Source organism: Onychomys torridus, chromosome 5 (genome assembly GCF_903995425.1).
Source record: "Onychomys torridus chromosome 5, mOncTor1.1, whole genome shotgun sequence".
NCBI classification, from domain to species: Eukaryota; Metazoa; Chordata; class Mammalia; order Rodentia; family Cricetidae; genus Onychomys; species Onychomys torridus.
In genome coordinates, this window is record NC_050447.1 from 132176603 (window position 1) to 132192012 (window position 15410).

The 15410-nt window shown below is 42.8% G+C and overlaps 1 protein-coding gene and 1 long non-coding RNA gene across 6 annotated transcripts in view; one reads left to right on the plus strand and one right to left on the minus strand.

Annotated features, from left to right (window-relative positions):
• The window catches only part of Ntrk2 (neurotrophic receptor tyrosine kinase 2), a 337894-nt gene that overhangs the window by 287440 nt on the left and 35044 nt on the right, over positions 1 to 15410 (plus strand). The gene's annotated exons all lie outside the window — the stretch shown is intronic.
• Positions 1239 to 5604, minus strand: LOC118583918. Its single transcript, XR_004944983.1, has 4 exons — positions 5470 to 5604; positions 4301 to 4514; positions 2412 to 2530; positions 1239 to 1744 (listed from the first exon to the last, which is right to left on the minus strand). It is a non-coding gene; the product is annotated as an uncharacterized LOC118583918 (long non-coding RNA).

Sequence of the window (15410 nt, forward strand, 5' to 3'; positions counted from 1 at the left end):
CCCTAGAAACCTCAGCAGACTTCACCGTGGTTAAAAACTGTGCCCTGAGAAGACTGCTTTTAGTCCCTCAGGGAGTCAGTTCTGGACATTGGAAGGAAAGGTTTTCACTCTACTTTAATATCTCAGCCTGACATGGAGCCATCTCAACTACCTGTTTTTGTTTTGGTGCTTTTGATTTTTGAGACAGTCTCTTCATCCCCTCTTGCCTCAGAATCTGAGGGCTGGAATTACAGATGTGTAGCCCCCCCCCCCCCATTACATGTTCTGATGATACAGATAAAGAAAATAGTATTCAGAGATTGTGAAGTCACCTCCTTAAGTGTCCAACATCTGAACCCCCTGTTTGTATTGTTGAAGTTACCCCCCACCTCCCTGGGTCTTTGGGTCTTTTCTAAATCTAGTACCCAAACCATCAGATGGGCAGTGTCAGCTCCTTTGTTGTATGTGCAAAGTGTCATGTGACTTTGATGCATTGGATCAACTTCTCTGATGGTTATTTCCCATCTTCCTAAAGTGGAAATGTCTGTTCTGCCTGCTGTCTCCTGCTGTCATGAGGCCACCCCAGGAAATGCAACGAGTGAATGTGTACCCTGTTCTCAGTCCTCTCCTTGCCATTGGTGAGCAGGAGGGAACATCATCCAGCTGCATAACCCTGGGATCCAGCCTTCATGTTTACTATGTGGCTCCCTCAGATAAACCAACATGAGTGGAGGCTCGGTTCTCAGGAGTATGAGCACTGACTTGGGTCTTTTTGGAAGATTCCAGGATGTTCATGGCTCACCACATTCAGCTTCCCTTTGCGTCTTCTGTGTCTATGATATAACTTGCCACAGTGGTTTTGCACCCACTATTATATAATATCAGCTTGCTTTCTCCAGTGACAGTGATATGTGAGAGGTCTTCAGCAGTGTTGAGGGCTTGTCCAGATCCCTGCCTGCTTGCTGATCCATGCTCCATGTCCTCCACTATGCCCTTCTTGGTAGCCCCAGCCACCACCATTGCAAACACATTTTAAAAAACGTATTTTTAACAATCATTTCTTTTTATTTAAGTATATTAGTGTTTGCCTGCGTGCATGCATGTACACCATTCACATGTAGTGCCCATGGAGGCCAGAAGAAAGCATCAGATCCCCTGGAACTGGAGTTACAACAGTTGTAAACCACCATGTGGGTGCTAGGAACTGAACCCCGGTCTTTACAAAAGCAACCAGTGCTCTTAACTGCTGAACCATCTCACCAGCCCAAACTGAAAGCACATTTTAACATTCTATGTAATATGCTGCCTCCTTCTCTTTGGGGTTGGCCTAGAACTACCAACACTTACTTAACCTTTGTCAGCCACCCTGACACATCGCAATTTGTCTGAGTTGGAAGCCATCACAAGATAAGCCACCCACATGTAGAATACACTAGATTTAGGTAACAAGGGACGGGGCTCGAGTCTTTAGCACTTAGGAAAGGACTAGAAACTCCTCCTGCAATGTGACATGTAAAATACTAAAATAGATGAGATCACAAAATAATATCATTAAATGGTAGCAGACTTATACTTCTTAAATTGGGATCTATGGTATTATTAAAACATAAATGGGATCTGGGGGTGGGCATAGAGTGATGACCATAAAAGATGCTTTGGAATGTCTGCAGCAGCAATGACGTGACATCAGAGAGCCTGGTTTATGGTGGATATCATCTTGGGAGACTCTGCTGACGCTGCTGTGGTTTGTTGCCTGTGTTGACAGCTGGAAGAAACACTGAACTTAGAGATGACTCAAGAATATGTGGAGTCCAGGCTTGTGAATCAAATCCACAGAACACATTAGTGTCTATCTCAGTAGCCCTGTGCTTGAACATTGTACAGCAATGCTCATTCTGCAGGTGCCGTGAACTTCTACTAGCTAAGAGCATCCATCAACACCAGATGCAAGAAGGTGGAGTGGCACAGTAGCCAGGCAGTGTAGACTCTGCAGTCAGACTTTCTGAAATCAAATTGCATCCTGATTTCCTATCACTCACATGAGACTGAATGAAGCCCTGGAATTCTAAAGTTCTACCTTCTTCAATGTTTACATTTTAATAACAATAGCGTTTTCACCAAGAGATGTGAGACTCCCGTGCACCTTAGGCTGTTCGCTTCTTGCAATGGGCATTTAACATGTCAGCTCTCATTGCTGTAATTATATGTGAGCATAGGAGAAGTTATCGCATAAATCAGTATCACAAGGGGCAATTGACACTAGGCAGACTGGTGTTCAACAAGGTGTGCACACGCTGGAGCTTGGTTAGCTGAGTTCAGCCCATATTTCTCCACTTCTTAATGGTGCTACAAGGGCCCTTGCCAAGAACCTAGGTAGAATCAATATATTTCCTGCCCAAGGCTGTGCCTTAACTTCTCTCCCATAAGGTCACCTGCAAGGATCCAGGTGGTTATCTGTCATAGCTTCATTTTGATGAGGCCCCTCCTTGGTCATCACTGCTTTCTGTAGCTTCTCCCAGACATCCTTACACAGCCTGTGTTAGAGTTCAGTCTAGAACAAAGGTCAAGTTTAGTTATGAGAAAATATTTTTTGGAAATTGTGCTAATCTTTACCTACCTTCTCATCATTTCCCTCCATCCATTCCCTTGCTCCTGCTACAGGCAAGAATACTAAGCTCACAGTGTCCGGGGTAAAGACTGGGCTTTCATCTAGCTATGACTATAGGTATGCATCTTGTCATGAGATGGGTCTTTCCATTTAAAGAGGTCTTCACTTTGTTCCATCTTTCCTGGCCTGCCGAACATTCTGGATAGAACAGAGAGAATTGTTGAAACTTATTCAACAAATACTATTCACCTTTCACCTCAGATTCTGGGTATTTGTGAGGAAAAGGTGGGTGGAAGACGTCTTGTAGAGAATCTGGCATTGACAAATGACCCATAGATGCTCACCAGAAAGGACAGCAAGTGGTGTGGAACAAACATGCTGTTAAGAACCATAAGGGGGAGTTTAACCTGGTGGGGGTGCTGCAGGGAACATCTCCAAGAGGAGGCTTGCAGGTTGGGGCAAGTCAAAAGATGCGAAGAAAAGTTTCCAGACAGAGGAAACACTATAGGAGGGAGAAGACAAATATGCTGGGGTGAAGCACATGCCCCAAGCCCAGCAGGAGGGAGAGGCTCTGAGTCTCAGTGCCTTGCCAGTGTGCTGAGCATCTTCCTATCACTGGACTCCCCCAAAGAGCTCAGAGAAAGCTCCAGCGATCTTCAGGAACTCTGAGGCTAAGGGTGATAGCAAAGGAGTTCTTGCAGACCTAAGGAGGGAGGTGGTGATGGGGACAGACAGAACAGCAGCAGAGACATGGCAGAGCAAAAAGACTTAGGAGCTGTGTGAGGAGGCAAAGCTGCAGGACCTGGAAGGTGGACTGGGAATGGAAGGGACAAACAGGAAGACTACAAAAGTGTGAAATAGTTTTGACCATCTAAACGGGCTTTGCTGTACATTCTGTGGCCTGGTTTTGGGTGGAGGGGAGGAGACTAGAAATTCATTTGGGTACATGTTAAGTTTACGGAGATTTTTAAGCCATCTGCAGTTTCAAAGGCGTCTTTAACAAACAAGTAAATACTCAGAGGAGTGTGACCAATAAGATTAAAACCAGGCATGGGCAGGAAGGCTGAAGAGAATGTGAGTACAGGGTACAGGAAAAGCCTGCATGTGAACTCAATGTCTGTCTTTTGCCACACAGAGGGCTGTGGTTGCTACAGCTGCTGCCCTCCATTCCTGCACAGATTCCACACAATAGAAAGAGGGTTTGTCTGGGAGTGAGAAACCCTTGGGCTGCTTTTCAGGGATGAAGGCTCCTTATGACTGAATGGCAAGTGTGGGCTTTCACAGGCTGGTGTAGAAAGGGCTCCATGTCCCATGCACTGTGTCCCAGGAAACCTAGAGACTATGAAGAGGCCTCAGTAGTCACTGCGGTAAGCAGGTAGCCCAAGTTACAACTGCTGTATGTGTCATAGTCATTAATGCAGCCACTCATATCAAGTGCACTATGCAATGAAAACCATCAGACCTAGATGTGCAATATATAATGCCAATACAACAAAACTTTAATACCTTTTCATGATTTCATTTTATAATGTATGACTATTAACAATGTGAACTTTTAAAAACAAATTTACATTATTACAATGCACTTTTATTTTCTTTAGTTTGGGACATCATATGTAACTGAGCTTTTTCGAGCTTTGTAACTACACAGTTCTGTGAGTTTTATTCTGAAAATTAAAATTGGCTACCACATTCTCATTTCTATAAACTTACTTTCGGTTTGAGAGATGCTATGGGTCCAGCTCTCTCTGCAGTGAGCCATGGCTGCACACTCTTGTGCTTCTTCCAGGCTTGCCCAACTCCATCAGAGCCTTAACAGTGTTGGCAATGTGTGCCTGGCTGCTCGGAACAGTGTCAGAATCCAATTTGGCTTGTGACATGAGTGCCTGAGTACTTCAAGGGCCATGCCCAACTGTTTCTCCAAGTCCTGGCAAAGAGAATGGACCAGTGTTGACTGCTTTGAACTAAAAGTCACTGGGGGTTGTAAGTGCAAAGGTTATGGGAGATGGGGAAATATAAGCAAGGTACCATTTGATTCAGCATTTCACCAGAAATACGTTACTATTCTCCAAGCTCATAGCAAAACACACTACTAACCACAGAGGCCACATTCATCCCAGGGCACATTTGACCAAGACAGTCTTTCCTTGTTGCCCATTTGGTACTGGAAGGCCAAGTCCTCAAGTTCTCCTTCGGAAATGCACAAGAACCAAATGAGAATGTGCCACTGTTACAGGTGGCTCTAAAATGTTCTCTACAGACATGGGCATTTTGGGTGCTCAGTTCCCACCTTATGATGCTATTTTGGTGGCAAAATAGTTCACTCCATAGAAGCCTCCAATTCCAGCTACAGCCTTTACAGACTGGTGTGTGCATATGGGCGGCCATTACCACAAATGCCCACTCTACACCTTCCTCCCCCAGATGCACTGAAGCCCTTTGAAATATTAGTAAATCCAAATCAACCCTTCCCTGCATCCAGGAGCTTCTATCATGCATGTTGTGCCAGCAACACTAAAGAAATTAACACAGGTGATCTCTGCCAACCCTGACACTGTGTTCAAGGTTCCTCATTCCCCAATGCATACACCTCCATCCCATAGGCCTTACTGACAAAAGGCAGACAGGATTTGTGTGATCCATCCATTCAGCTTCACAATTCCAAGATAATTTCAGTTCCACTAATTAAATGAAAAAATAAAATCTTTTCTTCAGAGAAAAGACTTGAGGTCAATTCTTAGAGAATTTACAAGGCTGGTTGAGAGGTGTAGGAGGGATGGGGACAGGAAGAGACTGGAAAGGAGGAAGAGAGAAGAAGGGAAGTCCAATTCTGTGTTCTTCAGAAGGCAAAGTCCTGCTCACTAATATTTTAACATACTCACTTCTTTATCTCCTGTGCATGACCAAGCTCCATGAATGAGTGAGTTTTTCTTTCAGATCCATTTTGTCTCCCAGCCATACATGTAAGAGGATTAGATGGTGGTATCTTCCATTGTCTCCTATCAGAACACTAACCCTGCATTAGCTACAAAAAAAAAAAAAAAAAAAAAATCATTTAGTCATGATCCAGACATTGAGGGCTTAGTTTGTTCTAGGTGTCCCGCATACACGGAAGAGTAGAAAATGACAAAGAATGACAAGGTGTCTAAACCACACCTCTTTAAGATGGCCACATCTGCTATCGCAGTGCAGATCCGAACCACCTGTGCTCAGCAGGGCCTCGCACCATGGTGACAGCCTGGTGTAAAAAAGTGATGAACAAAACAGAGAACGCAATCCTGACACTACCATCTTTGCTAAGCAACAGACTCAAGGGAGTGTGTCTTCTTGTTACCTGACAGCATTCGAAGAAGTCGACCAGTGCTAGTGTAATTTGCAAACGTCTCAGTTTTAGAGATTGTAATTTATGGCAATTCAATGTCTTGTCCACTTGAAGCTCAAGAATTATCTCCTCCTCCTCTTCCTCCTCTTCTCCTCTTTCTACTCTACCATCTCCTCCTCTTCTTCTCCCTCCTCTTCTTTTCTCTCCTCCTCTCCTCTTCTCCTTCTTCTTCCTCCTCCTCTTTTCTCCCTCCCCCTTCCTGGTTACCACTTAGTAGTATCAAGGACTACGATCTCCCTACCTTCCATAACTCTCTGGTTAAAAGCTAGCACTTTGTTTTACCAGTGTGGAAACTGAGGGCATGGAAGAGAAGATGTTTGAGGGCAGAGTTCTGTGGTTAGGGATGGTGATTTTCCCAGACACCACCCTGCCTGCATTTCCCACTGGATTCAGAAAGCAATCTCTCTTCTTCTGGCCTCCACCTCTTGTAGGCCAGCTAAGAATACTGATGTGGAGACTGTGTCTTCTGCCTTTGCCACATGCCCACTGGCTTCCCCAAGGAGACTCAAGAACCCACCAGCAGTTTGGGGGTTAAGGGCAGTAGGCCTGGACATGGCCTGGGTGTGGCACACGTCCAAAAAGAGCACTACAAAGGGGGAGAAGAGTGTGGGAAAGTAACACTTCCTGGAATGAGACCAGGATGTCCTGAGCTCTGTTCTGGAGCTGCCTGGGGCTGTGTCTTGGCAGTGCCAGGAGCCACTCACTGCCCCAGGCACTTTGGGAGCACCTTGGAAAAGGGTGCCTATCCCAAGTTAGCACGCACAGGGCTGCCTGCAAAGGATGGCCACCCAGGGGGAGTTCTCAGAGGAAGGCAGGCTCCATTGAGGAGTGGTCAACCAAATATTCCCAGCCTAGCACTCGGAAGAAGTGAAGCTTTTCTTCTCTCCTTCTTCTTTCCCAAAATGCAAATTGCCTCTTGTCCTTGGAATAAGGAAGATGGGTTGCTAGGCAATTACTTCTAAACAAGCACTCCCCTGCCCATTTTTCCTGACCCCTGGAACAATGAAGACTTTTCAGCAAATGGAACCAAGATGGGGGAAAAGACACGACAAAAATAAAGTGAAATCAGACATTACAGAGGCCTGGCCTTGGAGTACAGGAAGAAAATATAATATTGATAGATTTTGTTCTGAGAAGACCAAAAGGAGTTTGCCTTTTCTACATGGCTGGGTTATCAACAGAGCCAAATTAAACCAGGAATGTGTCAGCCATTCTAATTCCACTTGTTAGGACAATGACCCTGAAAGTGTGACATCATAACCACTCTGTTAGGAGTCCTGGGAATCTATGTTTCTGTCAGTACAACAGGGTCTGGGATTACCAGGCTTTAAAATTTTTTTTCTTTTAACAAGTCTCATATTTTTGCTGTGTCCTGTCAGTGTCTTAGTAGGAAATGGGTATGCACTGAAGTCTTGTGATGGAAACAGAGTTGGATAAAAGACTGTTGGTGAGGGCCTCGCTGGGTTGAAGGAAAAGTGCAAGGAATAGGACCCTTTTACACCTTGGTCTGAAGGTACAAGGACAGGTAGTGGCTACCAGTAGGAAGCCAGGGGATAAATGGACTAAACCAAATGTATTAGCTAAGGTTGCTAAAAAAAAAAAAAAAAAAACAGTGAGCTGAGTGGCTTAAACTGCAGAAATGTCCTTTGTCACAGTTTGTAGGTTCAAGGGAGTCACACAGCTGAGTCCCTAAGGGTTCTCTTCATGACCTCCTGTCTCCATGCAGACAACAAACCCTGCCATCTCTTTTGGAAAGACTTCTATTGGATTGGGCCTCTACCCTATGACCTCATATATCCATGGTCACCTCCTTTAATGTGCCATGTGCCATACAGTCACACAGAGAGTTACAGCTTTAGATATGAATTTGATCTGAATGTAACTCAGCTCAAAGTCAATACTATGACAGCTGTAGAAGCCTAAGAGAATAAAATATCTCTCTGAAAAACTGATTGCAGCATTTTAATTTACACATTCATGCAAAGCCTGACATCATCCTAACTTCTTCTTACATCCAACTAAAACATTGAGAGATCAATTGTCTTGTCTAGGGAATAGCCATGAAGGACACATGCCATACAACCTTTTTAAAAAGAAGAATTAAGTGGTTTCAAAAAAGGAAAGAAAGAAAGGAAGGAAGGAAGAAAGGAAGGAAAAGCTGTACACATGGCCAAAGGACTGTTATCAACCCACAGGGTTTCCTTGGCTTTTGTCCATCTTAAATATTTTCACGGTAGAAGTAATGTTATAAAAACACTCTGAGACTCAAAGAGGGAAGTTAAATCATCACTAAATCTCCATGATTATGTATCTCTATATTTGTACATGTTATTTTCTTATAAGTTTGCATGTAAATATAGATGTAGATACAAGGACAAATGCATGCTGGCACGTATGTGTGCATATACAATGCATGCTGGCACATATGTGTGCATATACAAAAGGCTTTTGTTGTTCACAACACCTGAGTTCTACAGAATCACAGAAAACAGAGTTAGCAAATTCTGAACTTCCATCTAGGTTTACATATAGGTTAAACTGTCAACCCTTGTCACTATGTTTTCATCAACTGATCTGGTAGGGTAACAAATTTATGAGTTCTTCTGTTTAGAAGCTTTTTATTTAATATGAGATTATCCTTAATTTGTGGTAGCTAAACTCATTTTTTTCCAACTTTACAGTGGTGCAAAAGGAATATCCAATTAGTAGAAGCCATATTATTTCACATTTTGAACTGGATCTTTTCCCAGGTTGGAGACACCAACTACAGTCCTCATATGATGCTGGGTGGTGGCAATGAGCTGCAGCTCCCATGTGCTGCAGCCATGTGCCCACTAGAGGAAATGCCCTACATGACAAAACCAGGGTATTCTAAAGGTTGGGGACATTTAATGCATTGTTGTATTTCCAGGCAGTGATCAGTTTGCTGAGACCTCATGCTAAGAGAAGGAACACCCGTGTGGTGTGGATTCATTAACACTGAACTTGGGGCCAACAGACTGACCAAGTTGATTGAATACACATGTTTTTTCCATAAGGCATTCCCCAGCCTTTTGGCCTTAGCGACAGGAGGCAGTACTTCTCTGCTCCTTGGAGATCATGTCAAACAAAAAGTCACTAACAGAATCTTTAATAACACAGAATGAAGGAGACTAAGCAGTTCTTGAAAGGACACTTGTAGTGGAAAATCTGGGAAGAGACTCAGTGTCACAGCATCTCTGTGCTTTGCTAGGAGGGATGTGCCAGGGAATTCAAATTTTAATTGCTCTGTACATGGCTGTGGATGACTGAAAAAACACCATGACTATTGATTTGGGGTTACAGGCCAATTTTATGGAGTAGAAAAGTCTTCAGATGTAGATTAGTGAGTGTTGAAGATTCACTGCTTTGACTCTGACACGTACTGTGCATACGTGCTCTGATCCTATCTTCACACTTACAGTCATTATTCAGGGTTGTGTCTGGCCTGTTTGATAAGATATTCCTTCATTACAGTGAATCATCACTATACTTTTAATGGCCAAATAACTTCATCCCACCAGTTAAGTAACCCTTAAGTATTCTTTAGTATCATTAGATTTCTAGATGTTTCTATTTCATGCTACTTTAACTGATGGTAGGAGCGTGAGTCTATGTAGAGCTCTTGTTCTTTGTCTAATTTCATGACTTTGGATTGGTTTCCATGAGTGGGACTCCATCATTATCCCAGCCTAAGTAAGAAGCTGGGTGTGACCATTGCCTCTGTCTGGAGGATCTCATGTTAGGTTTGGATATGAGTTCAGAATGGGGCGCCCAAGTTCAAATGCTGAGTGTGAGCCTCAAAGTAAAATAGAAACAGCTGGGAAGACGAAAGCAGGACTCAAGGGGTCAAGATAGCAGTCCAAAGCGATCACCCCAGTCTCCATGTCCCGTATTCACATCAGTGCCAGGGAGATCGTGATGGCACCCAAAGGGATGAACAAGAAGGAATGGGGGCACCACTTCTCAGCCTTGGCACTGAGACTTTGCTGTTTTACATACACTCTCTGACTATGTGTTTTTACTATTAATTTCTCATTTTTATTCTTTTGAGGTAAAGCTGAAGTAGTTATCACAGGCTGGCCTTGAACTCACCATCCTCCTGCCTTAGCCTCGTAGGGGCTAGGATAATAGGCAGGTACCTACCTCAATATTGACTTTAGTAGGTTTTTTTTTTAAAAAATAAGTGAATAACGCTTGGACTATATAGAGACAGACCAATAGATAGAAGGTAGAAATTTGTTCATATGATTATGTGTACATGTAATTAGGAAAATGATTTTCCTGATCCATTATTTCTCATTTTATTTTGGGAGCAAAATATAGCTTATATAACATATAGTTCAATTTTTACAGTAACTGGTACATTCTATCCTTTTCATTTTATTAAAATAATAGAAAAAATGGTAGTTCTATGTCCTTTCTCCCTTAAGTGGAGGAATTGTTATTCTAATAAATAACATTTTACTATGGCCACTATAGCTACAAGATAAAAGGAGTTTGAGAGAAAAAATTGTTTTAAGGGACTATGCTTTGAATTACTTACAGTGATAGTTTCTGGGTGTTTATTATTCTGAAGTTAAATCTGTGCAGAAAAGTAACTAGAATAGCTTACCCAAGAAACTAATTTCATTGAAAGGCAGGTTATCAATTGAGTTGATTGGCAGGTTTTAGATGGAATGCCTCTGTTTTTGTGTAGGCATTCTGACTGATGAAAGAGTAAATTGTTTACTGCTTCTTAATGCTTATGGCATATCATTTTCCATTTTGTTGGATGGAATTGTGTGTTGTACACCCCTCTTGGAAGAATGACTCAAAGCTACACACCAGCATTAGAGATTTGGAAGGAGAACTGAGTCGGTGATCTTTCATCAAGATTGATTTTATAAAACATATGTATTGCTATATCCACAAAGATTCCGGCCCTGCTGTTTGAGTGTCTCTTAAAGACTCTGGATTAACAAAGCATGATTGATGAGGGGTCCCTCTCAGCAGGCTTTAGCTTTCAAAAACTAGTGGTCCTGATGATGAGACAGACATATGAGTGCACCTTTCTCACTCAGGAGCTTCAGTAGCACCCATATGTCCAGGCTCCCTGGCCTGTGGCCTCTGCTATACTAAGGGGGCATTTGATTGATCTAAATCTACACAAAAACCCAGTGCCTCTCTCTTCATTATGCTGAATCGGTCACTGCAAGGGTATAGTCTTGCCTGTGGTCTACTGTATGAAGTAGAACTTCTGTGAAAAAAGCAACATATTCATTTGGATTTGCTGACTATCTCTCATTTCTTACCTGTAAGCTAGTGTGGGATGAGAAAGTCACACATTGGGCACACATTGTAAAACAGAAAGATGTATAGTAGCTGTTACTCCTCTGGAGCATAGGACAGCTAATAATGACCTTTGTGCAGGCATCTCTTCTAAATGAAACAGTTACTGTTTGAGATTAAACATTTTTCCAAAAATATGCTATAACCTAAATTGTTACTCATTCCAGAAAAAAAAATGTGCAAATAAGATATAGTCATGATCAAAGAGGTGTTGTTCAACAGATTCAAAGACTGTCTCTAGCTTGGATGAGTTATTTCTGTTTCCTCTACCTTTCTTCCTCCATACTGCTTCTGTGTGAAGCAAGGATGAGGAGCAGGGAAACATGCTTCATGTTCTGATTCTGCTGCATCAAGTCTTAGGATTGAGGTCATTCTGCAGATCCGTGAGCTGAGGGCAAAGGCCCTTTAAGTGTCCCCGGCTTCCGGTTTTCAACATTAGTACTAAGTATCCTTTAACAACATCTTACACCAAATTGCTCTCTCTAAGTTCATAATCAGCCTCATTCCCATGGTAACCTGAAAAGTGAATAATCCCAAGGTAAGACTGATGGATGGGAAGGCAACCTACAGTGAAATATGCTACCACTCACACTGAGGCTGCTGCTAGTCCCACGACAGTCCGCAGCACCTGCCAGCCTGCAGAGACGCTGGAAGGACAGCTGGCAGCATGTCTATTGTGGGCTTTTCTGGCATCCAAGCCTTCACAATTATTTTAACTCATTTCTTTTACTATAAACAGCTCTCTCTGAATCCTTGAGTTCCTTCTAATTCTAGAAATTGAGGTCAGCTACACTAGGATCCCTTATAGAACAAGTGTCGATCATTGGAGTAAAAAGTGCCTAAGCCACAAGGCTTGCATCCCCTGGAAACTAGCTGTTTAAATGAACACTCCTGTGGAGTTAAGATTTCCACTATCTGGTACAAACCCCAGCTATGTTATGAGAGGATCAGGGCATGGTAACCATTTCTTCCATGGGAAGCTTCACTATGAAGAAAAGGAAAAGCTTACCAGGGGTAGAAAACCTAGTCAGACCTTTGTAGAGGAAACCATTTCTGATACTCACATTTGTTGAGAGACTTGGGACAGTGGGTTTAGGAACTGGGTCTCTAGAATCAGGCAGACGTAGATTTGTGCTTTAGTTTCTTAAACTGATCCCATGATCTTAGAAATGTTGACTCTTCTTTCAGGGCCTCAGTTTCATCACCACTGAAATCATAGGGCTGAATAGATGAGCCCCTTGCCCAACATGCAAGAAGCTCTGGGCATCCCAACACCATTACCCATCATAGATCATTGAAAGGACAGAGTGAGGGAACCAAGAGATGGCTACCCTGTGAGTCCAACAGCAGTGGCTATCAAACTTCTATGTACACAGTTGCTTGGTGGCTTCCCTAAAACAGACTCTTGGGTTCCACCCCAACACTTTCTGATTTAGTAAGTTTGTAGGGTACCTTAGAGTTTATAGAAGGCAAGAGAATTCCAATGACCTAGGGTTCCTGCTCTTGGAACTGTACTCTGGGACCTACTCCTGCTTGTGACAAAACATATTTACAGCATTTTCTCAGATTCTGAAAAATAGTTCATAGTTCATGAAGAACTACTAGCTATAAACTAGGGAGAGTTGCTACAAGGAGATAAAGTCTTATCTGATCATTGCTATGAGTTCTTAACATTGCCACAAGAAAGCATCTCAACTTCTCCATTGCATTTGTTGTTTCATTTCTTCTGTATCTTCAGTTGGAGACTGGATGAAAGTGCATAACAAAATTTCAAAAAGCACTACTCTATCAAACGTTAAACAGTGAAGTCATTGCAGTTACTAGCAACTTTGAGGACAATGTTGCCTTCCCATTACTTGAGCACCTTTGGCTAAGTTACCAAGACAAGTCTATGTCTTCTTGAAGGGCAAGAGGGAGGGAGGGAGGGAGGGAGGGAGGGAGGGAGAGAGAGAGAGAGAGAGAGAGAGAGAGAGAGAGAGAGAGAGAGAGAATATCACAGTTCTGTCCTCCCAAGGGTGCTTATAGAAGCAATTATTTTCCTTGTTAATGGGTTACATTTTTTTAGGGAAATCAGACAGATCGAGCAGCCGTCAGACATTAGCCAATCTTTTGAGTGGCCCCCTTTCCATGATGGAAACTGACTAAAATTGCCCTTTCTGAGGTCTTGTAATCTACCTCCTTGCTTGAGGAAGATATGATCAGTGGGCTAATGTAGTTGACGTGACATTTATTAAGCTTTTATTGAGGACAAAAACCACTCAGAGCACTTTACAGCAAGCACAAATTTTGAAATCTAGCCCGGGATTCTAGCCATGGGCTCTACTGCAGAGGTAACGACGGTGTGTGTTCATCACAAAATGTTCAAAGCATCAAATCCATAGTACAGCCTGAGATCTTGACTGTCCCTTGGCCAAAAAGCTAATGGCTACTAGCCAAAGGGTTACTGAAGGGGATTTACCTACCTTGTGACTCAACCTTGTGCCCTCTGTTGACAGAAAGATGCAGAAAGAGCTTGGCTGAGGTGTATTTCTTAAGACTAAACCTTCCTTGAATTAGCCAAACCTGATTTGAGATTCATTTACTTGGCAGTGCGGCTGTTGCCAGTGTCCATATTGGCAAAAGGGACTTTCTTGAATTCAGCTGACACTAATGCTGTGTGTTAAGGACAGTAGACACACTAACAAGAAGCACACATTTAACTGTCCACCAGTAATGGCCAGGGCTGTGTATGGTTCTTTGCTGCAGTTTCTGAGACCAAATATAAAGCCAGAAGGGGCAGGACATAGAAGAAAACGTAAGGATACAGGGTGGAGCAAGAAAGATTTAGAGGTGATGGGCCCCAGGACGCTGAGTTTCTAAGGAGCCAGTACTTGCAGCTGGAGCTCTAACTGCACAGGTATACCCTCTGTGTTCTCTAGAACAACCATTCAGAGGTGAAAAGGTGGTTGAGGCCTGGGAGTCCCGAGAGGTTAAAGCATCGTCATTATATGGCAAGTGTCTGAAGGCCAGGAATAGCGGTGTTTTGAGGAAACTCCTTCCACACTGGTGCAAACTGTGAAGTTCCTAAGCTCCCATTTTACTGCCCTAGGAAATTTCTAGAGGAATTGCTTCACTTATGACTGAACCTTCATGTCATTTTATAATCTCAGAACATTCCAGGCCTCTCTTCCATTGGCAGACAGTGCTCACTTGAGAGGTCATTGGATGTGATATTGGTAAAGGCAAGCAAAAGCATGCAGTGAAAAAAAAGGAGACAGAAGAGTGGTCTTGCTTGGGGACCCTGTACAATATCCAACAAACAGGCAAAAGTATCTTTTATATCAAAGCAGGCCATCTTCCCAAAGGTATCGGAACACAGGCTTCTTTGCACATGAAATAGAACTCCATTAAGTGTAGCCTGTTTCTGACAAGGTTGGTGGACAAGATCACACTCTGTCCTATAAATGGTACTATTTTTGATATTTTTATATATAAAAGAGTGAGTGATTAAGACTCAAATGGACCATCATATTTTTGACTAATGAGCCACTAACAGGGCATTGTTACAATTTTATGTTGAGCACTGAGTTTAAATTCATGTGGTGCTCATTAATGTTTGCTCAAGAATTGCTTTGAATGGATAAAGAAATTATCTTGCTACATATAGATGGCACAGAGGTTCCTGTACAGCATTGTAAATACAGACAGAAGTAATCCCATTTGCTTTTTTGAGCTGGGAAAATACAAATTTTATTTTGTCGATGCAGAAAGGGCATCATCAGCCCTTGAACAAAGCAGAAAAGACAGGCTTGCCTCTGTCATCTGACACCCCTTTCTTCCTTCTGCCTCTTCTTGAATTTCCCTCCTAATCTCACACAAAACATTACAAAACTCAGTGGTCCACATTTGAAAAGCCTGAAGACAAAGACCCAGGGGCTGGAGAGATAGCTAGTGTCGGGGGCTGTAAGAGCACTAGCTGTTCTTCCAGAGGACCCGAGTTCAATTCCCAGTACCCACATGGCCCCTCATAACTGTCTGTAACTATAGTTCTAGGGAATCCAACACCCTCACACAGACATAAATGCAGACAAAACACCAATGCACATAAAATTT